Source organism: Panthera onca, chromosome A2 (assembly GCF_046562875.1).
Source record: "Panthera onca isolate mPanOnc1 chromosome A2, mPanOnc1 haplotype 2, whole genome shotgun sequence".
Taxonomy (NCBI): Eukaryota; Metazoa; Chordata; class Mammalia; order Carnivora; family Felidae; genus Panthera; species Panthera onca.
The window spans coordinates 165,406,638-165,427,085 of NC_138340.1; the positions used below are offsets into that span (position 1 = coordinate 165,406,638).

Consider the following 20,448-nt stretch of genomic DNA (forward strand, 5'->3'; position numbering starts at 1 on the left):
TGCAGACAGAAATTATGCACTTTTTGCCTTAAGTCTGACTTAAAACTGTTCAATTGTTATGCTTGGAGTGAGAACAGTGCAGTTTCCATTGGATAGGCTCTAGGTGGCGCCAGGAGGAAAGAAAGGCCGTGGTTTCTGAATTTTGTTTCTGATGATCTCCACCCATCTTCCTCTCTTTTTTTCTTTCTTCTTAGTTTGGAGCATCTGGTTATAGTTCCTTCTTTTCGGTTTGATGTATGCCTAGCACCATTTCTCAGATGAGCAAAAAGGTTGAACTGGGGAGCAAATTGGGGACCTAACATTTGAAGAGGATTTCTGCTGATGTGGCTCTGACCCGTGTATCTGACTTAAATTCAGGAAGACCTGACACCAGTGTTTTTTCCTGCAAAATTCAGAATTGTGTGTGTGTGATATGTAGGTGCAGGTATAAACATAGTGTACGTACATATAGTGTCCTTATGAAGTACGTATAAATATATGTATATATCTAAAATGTATGATGAAATCAATGAGACAGCTAAATGTGGCATCAGATTCTTGAAAGCTTTTCTCAGAAATGTTATTCAGTTTGGAAAAGTTATGTCTAAAATTTACAAAAAGATAGGTGTACATATTAAAACGCTTTTCCTTCAGGAACGGCAGGTGCATCTTGCTTGAGATACTACTAGTTTAAAAAGATAGATGTAAAAACTGCTGTTTTGATACCAGCTTTGTCAAGATGAAAGAATTGAAAGCAGTCGTTTTTCCACCCAAATGTAAACATGAAGACATGCATGTAATTAGGAACGTATATAATAATGTAATCATAATCACGTATTACTCTTTGCATGTTGGCCCTGCCTTTTACGACATTGATTTCAGCAGTTGGGGAGCTGGGCTGTGGGTCGCGGGAGCTGTCCGAGGTGCTGAAGCATGGCCGCGGCCCCCTTCTGCACATCCTCACACTAGAGCCTGCGGCCTTTATAGCCCTCCTGTGGCTTGTCAGTCAGGGAAGGCTGTTCCGTGGTACACAAACAGCTTTCCCGCCATGGTCACAGAGACCATGATAAACAGCATGCCTTTAAAATCCAGTGGGCCTTGTGCCTCTTGTCCCTCCATCCAAAAAGGGGGAAATAAAGTCCCATTCTTGACTTCTGTGTATATGCACACATGCCTGAATATGATTAAAAGTAAGTAATTTCCACCAAAATAAAACTTACGGTAGTCACAAGATTTAGTAGAGATGAATCAAATGCTGAGATTGTACAGCAGGTAATTAACTAGTATTGCATTTCCTATCTTCACAACCCCCCTGCCCCCACCACCACCACACCCCCTTCACGGAACCAGAGAAAAGCCTGCTTTGGCTGGATGGGTCAGTTCTGGGATGTGAGGTTAGCTCTGAAATAGAAATAAAACCAGAATACCTTTTCTATTGGAGTTTCCTCATCAATCTTAAATTTATTTAAACATAAAGTCAATTACCTGGGTAACCCCTCTGAGGAATCAATAGCCATTTTGATTTAAAATTCATTTTGTAGGTTTAAAAATTAAGTTGACTCTTAAAGGAAATGTTGCAAGAAGTGACTTCTAATGGAATTTAAGTAATTTCCAATAGGAAATTGTGACTGTGACTGATTTTAAAATACTGGATTTTGTGTCGCCCCTGCTTGCATGTTATTTGTTTTTTGTTTGTTTTATTCCTTAAAGGACTCCGTAGGGCTTAGGCAGTAGTCTTGTTGAGGCCCCATTAGTATGTTCCTGTATTCTTCATGTTCTTTGACACGTGATTTCCTAACAATACAAACACGATGACAAACGGGATTTTAAAACAGCAAATTGGCTAAAGCAGGCGCTGAGCATCAGTCCCCTGACTTACGATGTCTGTCAGCCTGACAGGGCCAATTTCATTATCCGGTATCTTCAGCATGAGGCTTGTTCTCCAGCAACCAGCCCATTGTTCTCTCCACCTTGAGTTTTCACTGCTACGATGTCAGCATCCTGTGAATTTTTGATGGGTATTTGTCGATTTTAATGTTTTAAGTAGTTTGGCTGTACAGATATGATGTTTCTTTACCCTGCCTATGTTTGTTCTTCTGCCCCAGTGTTAATTTTCTAAATATTTAATTTCACATCATTTTCCTAATACATGAGGAAAAGACGAAAACTTTCAACTACCAATTTGGTCCCATTCTTCTCATGAGTGATTTGACAGTGCTCAGTGTCGTCATCGACAGATCATCCGTGGGGTATATCACATGAAGCTCCAAGTGACCTTTGACTTGAGGAGATGGGTGGAATCGCCATCTCACTCCTCATAACGGTGATGCCTACAAAGTAGGTCCTATTATATGCCGAGCAGTGGAATTCGTCCCGTTTCGGTGAATATACGTTGTTGCTATTACTAATAACGTTATCCCTTGATGTTACCCTTCTCCACCAGTTCTTTCTTCTCTGCCTGCAAACAGACACAAAGACCATCCTCACTGGTCTGTTACTGCCAGGTCTGGCTACTGTCCTGTTTTTCTTTCTTGTTTTGTAGTCCCAACTTCTCAATCAAGTAGTCTACAACTGATTCCACCTGCATATCACCAACAGTCTTCTTTTCCTTGTCTTTCTTGGTGGCAGACTTTCTTACCGTTCTCACTGAGGAAGCTGCACACAGAGAACGTCATCGGGAGTCTGCCCTGTGTGATTCCTCTTCAGCCTTTGTTGTCACAGCTCCTGGTCTTGGTGACCACCACCCTGCATTTCCGACTTTTGCATTGCAGGTCTTTCCTGATGCGGCTTGAATTCCTGTCCTGTCTCTTTCTTTCTGAACTCGGTCTTTGAGTTCTTGGGTACATCATTTCCTCCTACTCTTAATGTAGGAGGGTGGGAGAACCTATGCTCCCCAGTTTTGGTCCTCCACCATTCTATTCTTTACCTTTCATGCTTTCTAAAGATAAATTAGATTTCAGGTAAATTAGAATGAAGGTAAAGGGAGCCGAGCTTATCCTACAGCTTCTGTATTAGAAGATGGCTAAGTAGCTTCCGTCCTCTAATATACATCCCCTCGCATTTCTTCTGAAGGTGTTTTTCTTTTCTGTTTTATAGGATTGTAGAATTAGAAGGACCTTGATGGTGACCATCTTGATCTCTCTTCTGAGCTTTTTTTCCACATGTCAAGCAACTAGACCTTACATCATTTTTGCGATGGCGACAAGACAGCTGCACGGAATGTATCCCTAACATTCCTCCTCTCTTTACGTCTGCTTATTCTAGATACCTTTCTTCCTAATCTCTTTATTTGTTGTGATAGTGTCGCCATTTCATCCGTATCCCAGCATGGTGTACCACGTATGCAATCATGTAAAAATGACATTTTCTCTATGGTTTTGTTTCTTTTTTTTTTTATATTAGATGTTTCACCAGATAACCTTTGAGGTCCCCTTATGAGTTTAATGCCATATAAAACTATGTCTTAGCACTCTGCTGGACATAGTACTTGTCCTGAAAAGTTTAGCTTTTGTACTTCAGAACGTATTTTAAATGCATAGGAAGTGTTTACTGCCTAAAACAGTCTCGCTGTCAATGTTTTGGTAAAGTGAATAATCACTCAAGTTTTAAAAATATAATTCTGTGTCTGTAAAGAATTTGCTGAAATTATAATACATCTGTAACAAAATTATATAAAATTTTGCTTACTGTCTCAGCACAGAGAATGTAGTCATAATTGGGAAATTGTCTAGATTGAAGGAAGTAAGACTCATGACATAAGCAAAGTCAGTGCTTGCTGAACCATGGGTGAAGCCAGATATAGCATCAAAAATACCTTGCCTCTGCACTACGCCTTGATTTTGTTTTTAAAGTGCCGGTATAAGTATTCTCATTGTGTCTTCATAGTCACCTTGGCTAGGGAGGAGAACCCTAACAAACAGCTGATCTGTGGGCTTGAAAAATTAATAAGGGTAAACCCAACTACTTTTCCGTTGCATGAGTCAGTTGTCAACTGTGAATGATAACAAACAGATTTCAGTGTGTTAACAAGCCTTTGGTCTCTAGAGCCAGTCACAAAAGTGTGTGTTTGCTTAAAGCCAAAGTTGTTTGTGGAAAGTGAACATTATGCCTTCTCAGTGGATTTGAATTCTGTGTAGCGCTAAGACGTCTTGAGGTGGACACGGAAGCATACTCTATTTGGCATGCTTTTTTCGTGCTGCCGGCACCCACTTTTAAATAATTTACTTGTCTGTGTTTCCTGCAGATTTAAGGAGGTCTGAAGCATTAGAGTAACATCATATTAATTTATATTTTTGAAAAGGGGATCAACTCATTTTCCTACATGAGATTAATATTCTAGCATCACTGTGTAGACAGGAATTTCTTGAGATGTTGGCTTTGGACATTTTTTTTCTTCTTCATGAAATAGAGCTTTTTAATTTTGTACCTAAAGCTTTTTCTCCTGTAGAGTCAGAATGATTAATGAGTTTAATTTTTGCAAGCAACTGGCAGGAGTTGCTGAGTAAGATGTACATGCTGATTGTATATAACCCTGTTCCTTTTAATTACTCTGATGATAACAATGCATTTATCAACTGCATGCAGAATGCCTCTGTGCAATATACAATATTGATCCCTTTCATAGAGCATTGTCTATAAAAATAATATGTATAATAATCCTTTCAAAATTAAATTCTGCTTAATAAATTTGGTGTTAAGGGCATTGAGTGCCCATGTGCTGTTATGATTTGCTTTTATTTAATCACATGAGTTTGATTTTATGTACATGTAAAAAAAAGAGAAAATCAGTCAGCCTTTCTCATTAATGACTTTTGGGACATTTATCTTTAGAATGATCTAGTATCGGGAAATTATCTGAAATAGAACATTTTAAAATTTGATAGCATCTAATTTTACAAATGAGAACTCTCCAGGTAATTATGTGAATAGTATTTGGCAAGTCACTTGTGCTCCTCAGAGAAACTCAGCCTTCCGTTCTATCCTGCGTTCTTCTCAGTATGCTCTGTGGTACCATAATTGAGTGGAGGAATGAACTTAATTGTATCATTGGACTTAAAAAGTATGAACATTATGAAATCTAACAGTTTAAATTAATTTGGTTCCAAATGGATGTGCTAATTGCCGAAGGGAAAAACAGTTTTTCCACAGTAGTCTAAGATTTTGCTCCGACTTGTTTGACGTGTTTTCCCCCATAGATTTATTTTTCTTCCTCCCTATATTTCTTGCTGTCTTTCCAGCATCATCCAGATCTGTTTGGAGCCCAGGACATGTTCAGTTTTGCCCCACAAATGATAAAGATATAGACATAGATGTAATTTTGCAGGGAGACTGGAAGCCAATGTGGCCTGGAAGGTCCAGATGATAGAATTCCAGGTAGCGAAAATCCTGCTTCCCAGAATCAGAACATCTGAGGTGACGGTGGCTTGTGCAGCAGCCAGTGGGGACAGATGCTGTACGTGAGCACAAGGCAGGGATCGGAACCTTGTAGGGGTGCCGGGAAGACGGAGACTCGGGTAGCTACAGACGCTGTTTTCTCAGGGCCTAAAGCAGTGCTTAACTTAAAAAAAACAAATTTCCTTTCACTCATGCTGCACATGTAGATGAACAGCTTGAAGACTTTAAGATCATTCCAGCAATATGCCTGATGGAAGTGAAACACACACACTCACACGCTTTTTTTTTACATTCAGAGGGAACTTAAGGATTTTCCAGGGCCTCACAGTCATTGTAAAAATCAATGTGTAAACTTCCTACAGTGCTTGGATTTCTTTGATCTCAACTTTTCCCTCACCTAACTTTGGGTCAATCTTAACATGTTTACGTAAAAAAAAAAAAAAACAAACCAAAATGGAATGGGGATATAGGTATCTTTCCCAATTTGGAATTGAGAAGACCAATTTATTTTTTCTGTCTTCTGTTGTTTACTGTTTGGGAAGACTTATGTTACAGACAGAGCTACTGGACTTACTACAGCAGCTTTTGGGGATCAGTGGGAACCTTGTTGTATCGTCCTGGATGTGTTTATATAATTGTGTGTATCCGTCATATTTCATGCATTGCATATTTGATGCATTCAAGGTGGCACCTGCCAGCAGGGGTGGGAGTGGGAAGGGAGTAAAGGAGCATTGGAAGAACTGCAAACAAAGGGCATCGTATAAGGGGAGGGGATTCAGCAGACGTTAAAGGTGGGAAAACACTGGCCTCCTGTCTCCCTAATAATTTTCTCCAATACACTCAGTTTTCTAAACTTTATTCACACCTTTCATATGCCTCCTGCAAAATCCAGTTAAATAAAAAGAAATAAAAATGGGAAAGCTCTAAAACAGTCGTGAGAGGTGAAGTTATCTCTTCTTTTCAAGTTTATTTATTTTGTGTGTGTATGTGAGAGAGAGAGCAGGGTAGGGGCAGAAAGAGAGGGAGAGAGAGAATCCCAAGCAGGCTCCAGGGCAGAGACCAGCATGGGGCTCGATCCCACGGCTGAGATCGTGACCTCAGTCGAAGTCAAGAGTCAGATGCTTAACCAAGTGAACCACCAGGTGATCCTTTCCCATTTCTTCTTGAGAGCTTTTAGAGTTGTGGGTGTTCACGGCCCTAAGAGGGGGTCCACTGCAGTGTGAACGGTCCAATTACTAGAGACGCCTTTCTCTTTCTTTCTTTCTTTCTTTCTTTCTTTCTTTCTTTCTTTCTTTTCTTTCCTTCTTTCTTTCCTTCCTTTCTTTTCTTTTCTTTTCTTTTCTTTCTTTCTTTCTTTCTTTCTATCTTTCTTTTCTTTCTTTCTTTCTTTCCTTTCTTTCTTTCTTTCTTTCTTTCTTTCTTTCTTTCTTTCTTTCTTTCTTTCTTTTGTGTGAGCAATCATCTGACATGTAAAAAGATGCAACAAAATTTAAAATGATACCAAAATGTCAATTTCAGAACGACAGCAAAAAGTGAGCGCATATAGCCATCCTCTGCTCGTAACAGAGCAAATGGGTCAGTGGAATAATTCACGCTGTGGCATATTGCTGTATGGAGTGGCAGTAGGAAAAGTTGGTAAAGGAATTAGAACTCAAGGGCTCCGTGTTCATCTGGCATCTGCTGAATGTTGCACCTGTGGTTAGAAATGTACATGATGGGAATTCAAGGGATCTTCCAGATCCTTCCGGTCCTTTGTTTCAGGTCGGGGTCGACAGTGGCCACAATGTGACACTTGTGCCGAGTCACTGCCTGTACTGAGCAGTCATCTGCATAGATTGTTTCCTGTGTGCCTGGTAATTGTTCACATCTTGGGTCCTTGACAATCCGTAGCCACTCCAGACTTCTGTCCCAGTTTCTCAATTTCAGCCATTACACAGTCAGCTATTCAGGGATACACTTGGCATACAGGCAGTCTGGCATTGATTGTACTAAGTTTGACTTTAATGGAAAAATTGATAAAGTTGGTGTCAAACAGGATGTGGTGAGGTGGGCTCAGCTGTGTGTTATATTGGAGGAATAAGTGGGAAGGATGTTGGGACACTTCTCTTTTCCTGAGTGCACTGGGATCTTTGCTTTCTTTTCAGGTTGTAATTTTTAATTGTTATATTTTATTTTTGTGTGTGTGTGTGTGAGAGAGAGAGAGAGAGAGAGAGAGAGAGCGCATGAGCAGGGAAGGGGGAGAGAGAGAGGGAGACACAGAATCTGAAGCAGGCTCCAGGCTCCAAGCTGTCAGCACAGAGCCCGATGTGGGGCTTGAACCGACAAACCGTGAGATCATGACTTGAGCCGAAGTTGGACACTTAACCGACTGAGCCACCCAGGCGTCCCCCTTTTTAGCTCTGAATCTGTCCATTAAGCATCTGATCTTAGAGACTAAACATTTGCTTCATGGCCGCCTACTTTCTTGCTTTCTTTCGCTTCCCCACGTTCATGCCGCACTCTTGTTCTTGTGGAAAGATGCTTCCACAAGCATCTTGTGCTTCTCCATGGCTTCTCCTCACCAACCCTCATTGCCATAGCATCTGAGGAAGGACAGAGCTGTAGACGAAGCCACGTGGTCCCCTGTCTTCCCTTCTCATTTTGTTCCTGCCTCAGGGAGCACTTCCCTTTCTACCCACCTTTACAGGTCTTCTCAGGAATATCCATGGAGGGGATGGCTGTAGTGTTCTAGGACACTCGGGTTGCATCATAGAATACCCAGGTGCTTTCGCAGGTGAGTTCCTGGGTCCTTCTCATCATGCGCATCGGTCTTTTCCCGTGTGCAAACGTCTGCTCTCCATTGCTAAGTGTGAGGGCACCGTGCTGCGGGGGAGCTGCCAACTCCCAGGTGAGTGCACCTGTTAGCGGCACCTCACTCGCGTTCCCTCTCTCGCCAGCATGTGCTGCCAGCCATACAGACCTTCAGCAGGAGCGTGGGCTCGGGTAGAGCTTCTGTGCGGATAGCGGTCAGGTGGAAGGACGGATAGGGTCGCCACAAGGTGGGGAGCAGAGGAACGGGGGCAGAGAGGTCGAGTTGGTTTAGATTTTCTCAAATGGGCACTTGGCTAAGTGCTGGAAGAGGGCTGGCTTCTCACGTGGGCGGGTGTAGGGGTCTTCACTTTGGCTCTGCAGATGCTTCTGGGGATTGTGTCCCCTTGCTCCCTTAGACGGCGGTGTGGCCGTGCCGTACTTTGGCTGGGGAACCGGGAGTGGCGGTTGCGGGGAGCACTTGCAAAATGGAAGCTTCCAGAACCAGCGTGGGCGGGTTCTGTACTCACCTTCCTTTTGCCATGGAAACAAGGGGTATTTCAGAGAGCGGCTGCTCAATGGGAAAGCTGTGTGCACTTCGGTCTGTAAACATGGAGATTATGTTACCACAGCATAACCTGGTTGGAGCCGAGGAGCTCAGGGGGCGAGTGTTGATGTGGGTGGTCTGTTCCTCATTTCTGGACCTCGGTTACATCATCGCCCCGGCCAGAATTGGCACTTCCTAAAGTTGGGTGGGTAGTTTCACCCTGCCTTCTTGTGTCTCACATCAAACTTTTTAGTTCCCAAAGACGATGAATCAGAAATTCTTTCAGGGAGGACTGCAGATGTGGTAGGGCATGAGTCTTACCTGTTCCATCACTTACTTTATTTGGGGGGCAAGTGGGAACAATTCCTTGAAAGACAGGTGCACATGCTGGCGGTGTGCAGGGGTTAGGGGTGCAGGGACTGGGCAGTGGGAGGGATGCTAGGTAGGACACTAAATGGCCATGGCGGAAGCCAGCACAGGCCTGCAGGGTGTCAACGAGGGCCAGCCTTAGAGCTGAGGCTCTGGGTCCTTGACGGGAAACCTTCCAAGTCAGGGAAGTGGTGGTTGGTTCACAGGGGGAGGCTCTGAAGGTTCTCGGTGTGGAGAACAGTCTCGGTCCTTGACTCTGCCCTTGGCATTCGCTATGCTTTTCCGTCTTAGTGGATTCAGGATGAGGTTATTTGCTCTGTGGGAACGGAGAGGTACGTGTCTTCATCTGAATAATAGGAAACGTCAGCAGAAACATCTAGCTGTAGCCCGGTATCTTTCTCCCCAATTAGCATCCTGCCTATGGTCATTTAATTGCCATTTTGTATGTGGGAAAGTGTCATGAATTTCTCTTCCTTTCTTCTAGATTTTTGAGCTTCTGTCAAATTCAGCCCCCGAATGACGGGTTATCTATTAAAAGGAGAGGGGGGTGCCATGAGAGACAGGGGTGCCGTTTCTATAGAAACGGGAGCTGGCTGTGATGAGCCGGGGCATCTGGCTGCCTTGTTGGGCTGCTGGCCTCACTGAATACTCAATCACTGCTATGCTTCCTCGTTGATGTCCTGCGGCTCTGACGGGATCACATCAGTCAGCAGGGCTGTTGTTTGCACAGGTACAAGGAGAACACCTGAGCAGAATCCTAATGCTCCCGTGCCCGCCTCCCCATGGTCTTTCTCGTGCCACCTCTGCTCCAACAGGTCTTGTCTTTCACCACAGCTGGGGAGAAAGCAGTCTTGCCTTCCGAGCCTTTTATTGCTCCTGGGGCTCATTGTGGTGTCTCTGAAGCAGGAAAGGACCTTGAGTGGTCATTGCTGGCCCTCAGTGTCTCCCACTTCCTCTTACAGACACCATCTTCCTACTTTAATGGGCTTCCAGGAAAGGTTTGCCCATCATCATCCAAGATCTGCTTGGTCTTGCCCACCCAGTTCATGGCAGGCAGGTCAAGGGCATCACCTTCGCTCTGACCTCACTAGGAGAACTGCCCTCAGCATCCTCTGCCCCATGTCAGAGCTGCCCGGCCACTCCTGCGCTGGGAACCATGCGAGGGCCCCTCACTTCTCTCTCTCAGAGTAAAAGCCAAGGTTCCTACAATGAACGAAGGGCCTGCGACGATGTGCCTCCCCACTCTCACCCTGTGGTCTTCTCCTTGGCCGTTCCACCTGCTGGAACGTTCTTCCCAGGTGTTCTGCCGGTCTTTGCTAAAGTGCTACTTTCTCAAAGACTCTACACTGCCCACCCCATTCAAAATTGCATCACTCCTGATACTCCCTACCCTGCTCAGGTGGAAGGTGTTTATCATGTTCCAGAAAATTATATAATTTTCTTTTTATGCCTGTGTTATTTTTGGCCCCCGCCCTCTACAGCCCCCATCAGGACATTGGCTGAACTAGCATAAGGGACCGTGGCTGGTTTGTCCTCTGATGTGTCCAGGCACCCGGTACAGTGCCTGGTGCCCCCAAGGTTCTCGGTGAGTATTTGTCAAATGACGAGCGAACGAATGGTATCCTACCTGAAAAATCTCTCTTCGCTTCTGTCTGAATAATCACGTTTCTTTAACCGTGTTCTCAGGACTTCTTCTGAAATTGAAAGGTTCTAAAATTAGTGCTCTGAACCTCGTACGTGGTTGATCACGACTGTCTGCAAATAGATTCTCTCCTTTTTGGGATTTTCTTTATTATTTGATTCTGAACAGTGGAAGTTGGCGCTTCCAACTCAAGACCGTAGTTGAGAAGATGAAACGGTTATTAGGGAAACAGCAGGCTTTACTTTTGTAGGATCTGCTTTAAATGTCAGTGTCTAGCGTTTGTAATATTTTGTCTGAATTTAAAAATAAGCGCGAGTGAAATATACATTTCCTACGCACGACTCTTTTTGCTGGCTCTTTTTGTGGTTATCAGCAAAAGTAGTAGAAAAGAAGGTCCCGTTGGGAAAAATGCGTATCTTTGGGAAGAAGAGATTCCTATAAATACAAGAAGGTGATAAGTTGGTTTTGATTAGAAATTCCTATTACCTAATTTGCAATTTAAGCGAAAGCAAAAGATCGCAGCTTGGTTTTCCGTGGTTCCGTGACCGTTGGCAGGTGGAAAGTCAACTCAGAGTATTTTGGAATCGTATGTCATTAGCGGAATGCTAAAGTTCCCAGACCAAAATGCTCAGTTTCTGCGAGAGGAACTGTGCCTGGGTGCTTAGCCCGGGGCTCATTTCCTGTCTCTAGCATCCGTTTTTATAATACAGTCAGGACTTAGCTGCACTTACGAGGGGGCTGAGACCAGAGACTGCCACCCCTGTTTGATCCCTATTCCCTCTGCTCCGCCCAGCTGAGTGGCCTGGCGGCTCAAGGCTGTGCTGACACTTTGACTCAAGTCTCCATCAACAAATTGTGCAAAGTGAAGATTGGCCGTTTTATTTTCCGTTGCCAGACAAGGGTTGGCTTGCACGTATGTGTCGTGAGTGCTCTCTTGCCCACCCCGAACTGGGCTGAGCTGTTCAAGAACAAGGAAGAAGGCGCAGCAGCCCTCCAATCGGGAGAGGGTCTGCGTCATGGGCACACTTGGAAGGCGTAATCAGAGAGCTGTAGGAAGGCTACATCCTTCGTCAGAAGACGTGCTAATAAAAGCACGTGGAGTTCTGGAGCTGTCAGATGGGGCCAAAGTGCACGCAATTAGATAGAGATGATGCAACCCATAATAAGGAGATGCATCGCTGGGCGTGGGGAGCTCTCTGACCCCTGCACTGAAGTAGTCCAAGTGCCTGAGAACACTTAGAGCCAAAAGACTCACCAAAGCACGTTTTCTGCTGTGATTACTTAAGGAGTAGGGATGTGAGTTGATGTGCCCAGGTTTCCAAGTTCAGCATCCAGTTCAAGTCCCGGGAGAGAGAGGGGTCTGCGGTGCATGTGAAAAGCCACGGCACACCCCCCTAGTTGGCTCTCTATGCCTGAGAGGACCCAGTGGGCCCCAGACACCTGCAGCACTGCCAGCCGCTGGAAGGGCAGTGCAGGCTGGGTCTACCCAGCAGGGCCTCTGCCGCGCCCCCCCCCCCCCCTTTACATCTGTGAGGAGTCAGGGTGTGTGGTTTCAGGGGCACTGGGATGATCCCGGGGCCACCGCACTGAGCGTCTAACGGTTGGAACGTAGTCACCTGCCGATTGTTGGAGACACGCATGTGGCCCGAGGAAGAGGCATGAGGCCACTGGGTATTTGGAGGGAGTCAAGAGAGGGAAACCTCTCAGGTAAGACAGCAGAGCTGCTCTGGAAACAGAAGCGGGGCACAGGTGAGCTCGGGGAGTGAAGGGCGTTCAGCCAGGAAGGTCAAGGGTGTGTATTCGGTGCTGTGTGGGCCAGTGAATGTCCACTGTGACTGTGTCAGAGAAGCCAGACTCCCCCCCTCCCCCGCCCCAGGCTTTGGTTTGGAGACGTGAGCTTCAAACTGTGCTTCCCCGAGTCATAGCGCTCCTGATGAGGGCCAGAGGAGGAACAGGAGACAGGGCCAGTGGAACGTGGCCCCTTCCGTACAGCAACTGTACTTTTAAGCTTATTTCCTTGTTGATCCGAGTTGACATGAAAAAGTGTGTTGGGACAACACAAGCCCTTCTTGAGTAACAGCCCGAGGACCCGGCGAACTCACACGTACCAGAGCTGACGTGGCGGTTTACCAACGCGTCGCACGCAGAATTCACTGAGGCGCACACCTAACGTCACGTTACCGCCAGTAGGGCTCCATTTCCGGTTTCCGTTTCTTGTTCCCAGGGTCTTCATCGCGGGCAGCGTGGCTCAGTGGGTGGGTGTACGACCCTCGACTCAGACCGCCTGAGCTTGAGTACTGACTGACTCTTCTTGTCATTTACTCATTGCTTAGCCCTCAGAAGCTACTTAACTGTTTCTGGACTCCGTCTTTTTATTTATACAGTTAGGAGAAATAAATCATGGTTTCTTTCTCACCAGTTGGTTAGGAAGTTTAAGTTAATACGTGGAAACACTTAAATAGTCCCTGGCGTGCCATGCATCATCACGACGTCATGAAGTCCTTATTGAAAGATGTAGTTGTTCTAGAAAGGATGGGTGGAGGGCTGGTGTGCTTTTAGGACACAGTGGAGCTGGAGGTAGAGGGATGTGGGAAGCCCCCCAGTAATCACAGGTTCACTGAATATTAGCCATAATCCCTTGTGCCTGAAACTTAACCATAATGCTGATAGGTGGGTTGATTTAGTGGTCTGGTTAGGACAGCTGGACTGAGGGGCAGCATGGTTTTGGGGGGGGCTGATGGTGTCACCATTAACCACCAGTTCCCTCAGTGTGACTCCGTGTTCCATCCCCCCTGTGTGGCATTCCTGGAGGAAACACGGGGATTTGGAACTAGAGGTCCTAGGTCAGACTCCCTCCGGAGAGGACAGTAGATGAGGAACCACAAGCTGACCCCTAGATTAATGCGGAGAGCCTTGGCACACCATCAGAGAACACAGACTTGCTCACCAGGGCTGTTCACGGACATCCTCCAGGGCCAGGCCCTGCCTTAAAACGAAAGTAGGAAATGATTATTGAGAAACGTTACTTCCCTCGGGAGTCCCTTTCATGATTGAGAATCCAAAGTATGATACATGGTGTGTGCCCAGCACAGTGGGCAGAACGGGTCCAGCTAGAAGACGTGGAAGAAAGAATCGTGGGTGAGCCAGCTGTGAGTTGAAGGAACGTGGAAATAGGTCGTCCAGCCTGAGAACTAGGAACCGGGGTCCCCAGCAAGCATGGTCTTGTGAACCAGAGTGGAATAGTGGAAAATGGCCAGATGGAGGTGTGACTACAGCGGTTTTAAAAACAAAGAATGTTCTCACTGTGAACAGAGATCTTAAACCACTTCCCATGATGTTTCTCAGAAGCTTCGACATAACGCCTGAATTTTAATTACCTCTTTCCCTATTAGCAGTTATACTGGCAATGTTTCCATTAAAACTTTCCAGAAGTCTCTTCGTTCCGTCTGACCAAAAACCAGAGAGTTGGCCACTCTGTTGTATCTGCCGAATCCTCACTTGAAGTGGTTTCTGAGGTTCTCTGAGGTTGGAAAGCCTCTGCACTCAACCAGCACGCTCTTCTCTTCCCAAAACAAAGCACACAGAGCCAGCCTTGTGTCCAGGGAGTCTTTGGAGAGTTTTCTACAAACTCAGAGATCCTTAGGCTCCAGATACCCTGGGATTGGCCCACTGGGTCAATGGAAGCCATGGAAAGGTATCACGTGCCATGAACTGCCCGATGGTCAACTCTAGTGGATGAAACAACATGGCATCCCAGGTGTGCCTGCCGCCCGCTCACCGTGTAGGAGTTAATGCACCGTAGATGTAACTGGAGCCTCAAGGGTTCTGGAAAGATCTGGTAACATCTCTGCACCTGTCTCACTGTCTGGACGGGTGTCACTCAAAGCTTGTTGCCTTCCAAGCACTGGCTTCCCAAAGAAGGACCTTCCCAAGGAGGCATGCATCGAGATGCTTTGTGAACAGAAATACATTTAGGGAAAGACTGAAGGAAAATCTCTGCTTCATCCAGCTCACCTCCAGGGCAAGGTGTGCAAACTGCAGCCCAGTCAGGTAGGAATGAGAAGGAAGAATCTGTGTCTGTCTTTGAAGAAGCTCCCAGAAGTCCCGACACCTTGCTTGCAGGGAGGAGCGTAGCCCGTATTTCCTTTCGTGACACAAGTCTTGCTCAACATCGAAAAGTCTGAGCACATCCGATTGTTCTGAATCACCAGCTCCTGGCATGTTTCCTAGTCTTTATGGCTCCAGTACTGGCCTGTTCTCACGTTCACAGCGCTCCGACAAATTCTGGTGACGGGTAGAATATAAAATTTCACTTAAAAATACAATTATGAAGAACCTAATTTAATCTGATTCTTTTACCATCAGTCATATGTGTGTATATTTAACTGTCAGCTTTGCCGTTCCTTTGAAATAAGACTGGGTCTTTGTTAACACAGAGCTTAGGGGAAACCACACACGGGGATTTTCCAGTGTCCTTTTTAAAGTCTCTACTTGTGCAGAAAAGCGTTTATGGTCAAAAAGTTTGGGAAACATTGAATTCTTCAAGCTCACTTGATTTGCTTTCAATGAGAACTTCACACTGAGTGTTACCACCTAAGGTGTGTGTGCGTATGGTAGGAAGTCCCACTTGTTTGTGTCTGCCTGTGGCAGTGGCAGGATTTGGAGGCAGATTTCGGGTCAGGAAGAGGAAATCTGCATTTCTGGCCCCCACAGGCTCCTCTGGTTACTTTACATCATATCCAGGTGAAAAAGTCAGCCAGTCTCCAGCGGCCTTAGTTTTCTGCGGCTGCTGTGACAAACCGTACAAACTGGGTGTCTCAGAACAACAGACATGTGCTGTCTCCCTTAGGTCTGAAATCAAGGGGTCGGCAGGGCCGTGCTCCCTCCGAAACCTCCAGGGAGGACCCACTCTTGGTCTTCTAGCTTCTGGGGGCGCCCGGTGTGCCTTGGCTTGTGGCCCCGTCCCTGGAGTCCCTCCCTCCGCGTTTACATGACAGTTCTCCCTGTGTGTCTCTTCCCTTCTTATGAGGACAGCAGGCACGTTGGATTCGGGGTCCACCCTACCCCAGCATGACTCCACCTTAACTAAATTACATCTCCAGTGACCCTGTTTCCAAAATACGATCACATGTCGAGATACTGGAGGTTAGAGCGGTACACCTTTTTTTTGCAGGCGTGGGGGCACAGCCCAACTCATTAACACTGACTTACTGACTTTTGTCTCAAAGCATGTCATTTTTAGGTTATTTAAAGTATTTGGAGGATGACTGTGTTTCTCGTTGGAACTTTAAGGAGCACATCTTCGTCGCTCAATTTGACTCATCCGCTCTGTGCAGTGGACTGTTTATTGAATCGTTATTGCCATTTGATTGGTGCTTCCTGTTTCTGGTGACGTTTCCTTTGGGAAAAGCCATTGGGGGAGGAGGAGAGGGAACTGATTTGGAGATAAGTAATTAGGACAGTCTCAGTGGTGAGATGTCATGCATTTTGCTCTGGGGGATTCGCAGCTGATTAGGGACATGTACAGCTGGATGCGTTAAACAGGAAAGGGATTCTTGGGCTAGTTGGTGCCACCAGACTTAGGGAATGACAGTAAGACGTTGCAAACCTGAGATGTCAACCATCGTCTGGTCTGTGGATGGCTCACTTCATTCTGGAAGGACTTCTGATGGGCCTGTCGTCAGATGCTGCATGCTGTGTTGTTCTGGGAACCCAGACATAGCTAATTTTGTGACTGCAAAACCCCGGGGCACATACACCTGCTTCTGTCACCCTACTGTTGGGACCACTGGTGAGGATGCTGCCGGCAAGGTCATTGTCAGAGGAGGAGGCATGGCTTTATTTCTATTTCCGATTTCTTTCTTCCTACCCAAAACAGATTGCAAGCATGAATTGGCGGGGGTGGGGGAGGGGTGAAAATAAAAGTAGAGAGCTTCCAGACTGCAAACAGAAAACCTGTGTGTCTTCTGCGCTGTCACAGCATGAAAGTGTCTCGAATCTCATGCTTGAAAGTATCCAGACGGTACAACGTCCACGCCTAGACCCAGTGCTGGCTCCCAGTGCACGAAGGTGCTGGCCTCATTTCTCCCCTGCCCCTGAGGTGTGGGGCGTGAGCTCTGGGAGGCAGAGGGTAGGAGAAGGGTATGTACTGACCACTCACATGAGAGGTGGGGGTTCCTGGGAAGCCAGTCCTAACCTGTATGTTCCAAACCTGTATCCAGAGGAGTAGTTTGGTGATGTCAGATACCGGCCCTAATATGACCCTTGGTCCAGCGTTGCAGCACAGGAGGACCGTGGGGAGAGGTACTCAGGGCTGCAGGGGAACGTTTCCATCCTCCCTGCCGTGAGCACTGCCCACGCCTCTCTGCATGGGCTTGGCCAGGTGCTATTTCTGTCCCTATGCTAGCAATCGCTCGTGTCCCTGTTGTCCCCAGCTGCACATACGTGGATACCGGTATTTCTTTGTTGAACACGCTTTGCCTTCTCCGCCTTGCAACTTGGGCTACGGTTTATTTCTTTATTTTTTAAATTTTTTTTAACGTTTATTTATTTTTGAGACAGAGAGAGACAGAGCATGAACAGGGGAGGGGCAGAGAGAGAGGGAGACACAGAATCCGAAACAGGCTCCAGGCTCTGAGCTGTCAGCACAGAGCCTGACGCGGGGCTTGAACTCACAGACCGTGAGATCATGACCTGAGCCGAAGTCGGATGCTTAACCGACCGAGCCACCCAGGTGCCCCTGGGCTACAGTTTATATTCTCTGCTGTCTTGGTGGAAGCTTTTAGGGGAGGTAGCCTCCTTTAATGGCCCCTCTTCCTGAAAGCCACCCTAATCCCTTAATCTGGATTCGAGGTCCTTGTGACGGGCTCCTGGGATGCCCTGTGTGCACAGCTGTGGGGGCATCTATCACACCTCACCGGAAGCCGCTTGCTTTTTCTTCCTTTTCCACTGGCATCTGAGCTTCCGGAGGACAAGGCATGGGACACGGGCTCCCAGGGGTCAGAGGACTGCAGGAGAGATACGAGTCCTGGCCACTCCAAACGCCTCCAGGATCCAGCCCTGTGCCTCTACTGTGGTCTTAACTCAGAGTCTGTGTTGCTGCGTCTGCCTGGCATTCTGTTTATTCACTATTTCACCTAACAAACAGTCCAGGGTGGAAACGAGGACATAAATGACACATTGCCAAGGCCAAACATGAAGGAGTAGGAACGTCTAGAGCAGCCTCCTCAAAGGGCACCCCAAAGTCGCTGGCATTTCTCCATTATTCATTATTTCCTTCCCAGACACCTCATTTCATGCTGTGACCAATTTAAAAGAAATGAGGTTATTTTTAAGATGTGCCCTTTCAAAGAGCAACAGCCACATCTCCCTTGGGGTTTCCGGCTCCTTCCCAGGCAGTGGGTAAAAATCCGTGTTGGGGGACGAAAAATAAAAGGGAAGAGTTTATCTGGGAAAGAAAGAAATGTAAAATGTCACAAGCCATTAAAAGCGGCATTGCCTTGGCTCTGCTTTTTGTCCAGTCTGTCAAATGACTACGTGTATACCTCAGGGGACGCTTTCTGCCACAAGTTTGCTTTCCAAGATGACCCATTTCTGCTGTGGGTTGGGACTCGAGCTTCGTCTTTCTATGCCTACGGCAGGGCGCCTCTCCGGGCAGCCCCTCCCTGTGAAGCCCTCCTCCTGCGGGCCCCGCACCTGACCCCTTGGCCTTCCCTCCAACATCCCGTGCTCTGTCTTGCCTCCACAGTCATCTGCTAGCCCTCTGCCCCTTTCCACAGCTAGAAAGCAGCTAGTCCCCCTTCCTTGTTGATGGATGACAGGTGCAGGTGCCGAGTTCTCTGGGAGGTGAGTTTTGGACATGGGGGTTAGGACAGATCAACGGTTCCGTCCACCTTGCCCCGGGTGGTAGGTGTTGAACGTGAAGTGTCTTCGCTGAGATGGCTTCTCCACACACCCGGCCTCCTCGCTAGGTCAGAGATCTTTAAGTGCAAGGGCATGCTGTCTTCCCTTGGGAACCCCCGATGTTTGAAATAGAGCTTGTATCACATACGTGTTGGGCGTGTAGGCAGAACATCGTGAATTGGCGGGAGATACGCGTTTCCTTGGATCGTTTGCGAAACGTCTGCCCCTCTCTGCTATTTGAAATAAAAAATCTTAAAAACTATAGTAGAGATACAGATCAAACTGACTTTCCAGATCACCGGTCTGGTGCAGGGACTGGCAGACTTCTTCTGGAAGAGCCAGATCCGTAAATAGTCTTGGCTGTGAGGGTGACACAGTCTCTCACATCCACGCCACCCTGCGGGGGCGTGGCGCGGAAGGAGCCGCACACAGTGGCCGCGTGCCGACGACACTTTGCTGATGAAAATGGGCAGAGGCAGCTTTGGCACACGGGAAGCAGTTTGCAGACTCCCGAGTTACAGGAAGCAGATGTGGGGAGCAGCGTAGACGTGAGTCACTGCCTGCAGACCCGAGATGAGCGGACTCACCCAGGTATTGGGAAAACAAACCCGAAGGCTTGGAGGCACCTTTCGATCAAAACCGGCGACCCAGACGGTAAAGAATCTCACAGCGGATGTGTGACAGCCAGAGGCCGATCAGCCTCGGACGCTGATTTGCCAGCGCAGCCGCGGAGAGCGGTGGTTTGGGCTCTGGAAGGGGTCGGTGTGAAACCCTGACCGAGCAGGTGGCGAGCAGCGGTGAGAAGCAGCCGGTGCGGGGAAGACGCCAGCCTCAGGTTATAGAGCCACAGCGTTCAGGAGAAAAGAGAAGAACCCGACAGCACACGCAAAGGGGACTTTAAGAAGGAGAGAGGCCACCTGTTCCTCCTGTAACACAGCAGACACCGCCCCGGGGCTGGATGGAGGGACGGAGAGTGCTGTGAGGACTGGGGGGAGACAGTGGGAATAAATACAATTCACTGCACACTCGAGTTCCGTTAGCGAGAAATCGGATTTGGGTTTCATTTCTGTCACTAGCAATAGGCATCGACTTTAAGGGACGAGGGGGAACATTTGCCGTTTAGGGCATTATTTTTGCAAGGGCGTATCGGTACAGTGCTAATAAGGCCATTTTATGTATTTACTTATTTTGTTTTATTTTTTAGCTTTTTAAAATGTTTATTTTTGAGAGAGAGAGAGAGAGAGACAAAGCGGGGAGGGACAGAGGAGGGAGACACAGAATCCGAAGCAGGCTCCAGGCTCTGAGCTGTCAGCGCAGAGCCCGACGTGAGGCTCGAACTCATGAATCAAGAGATCACGACCTGAGCCGAAGTCGGATGCTTAACCGACTGAGCCGCCCAGGAGCCCCTAATAAGGCCATCTTAAAGCCTCTTTAAATAACGGACCCCAATGCCCTCACTTGGCTTCATTGAAGAGCTCCGTGAAGACAGATAATCAAAAACTTCACTGTGGGTTTCCAGCCTTGGTGGGCCATTCCCCCGTGTTGACAGCCACATGCCTTTTCTGCCCTCTGTGCTTTAAAATCTCACCACCCTTTCAGGGGCTCCTGGGTGGCTCAGTCGGTTAAGTGTCCGACTTCGGCTCAGGTCATGATGTTGCAGTCCGTGAGTTCGAGCCCCGCGTCGGGCTCTGTGCTGACCGCTCGGAGCCTGGAGCCTGCTTGGGATTCTGTGTCTCCCTCTCCCTCTGCCCTTCCCCCACTCGCAGTCTCTGTCTCTGTCTCTCTCAAAAATAAATAAACATTACAACAGTTTTAAAAAATCTCACCA

The 20,448-nt window shown here is 47.2% G+C and overlaps 1 protein-coding gene and 1 pseudogene across 2 annotated transcripts in view; one reads left to right on the forward strand and one right to left on the reverse strand.

Moving 5' to 3' along the window:
• DPP6 (dipeptidyl peptidase like 6) overlaps nucleotides 1-20,448 on the forward strand; it is an 856,594-nt gene that overhangs the window by 148,283 nt on the left and 687,863 nt on the right. The window lies entirely within an intron of this gene.
• On the reverse strand, nucleotides 7,018-8,377 carry LOC132679708 (rRNA-processing protein FCF1 homolog; annotated as a pseudogene).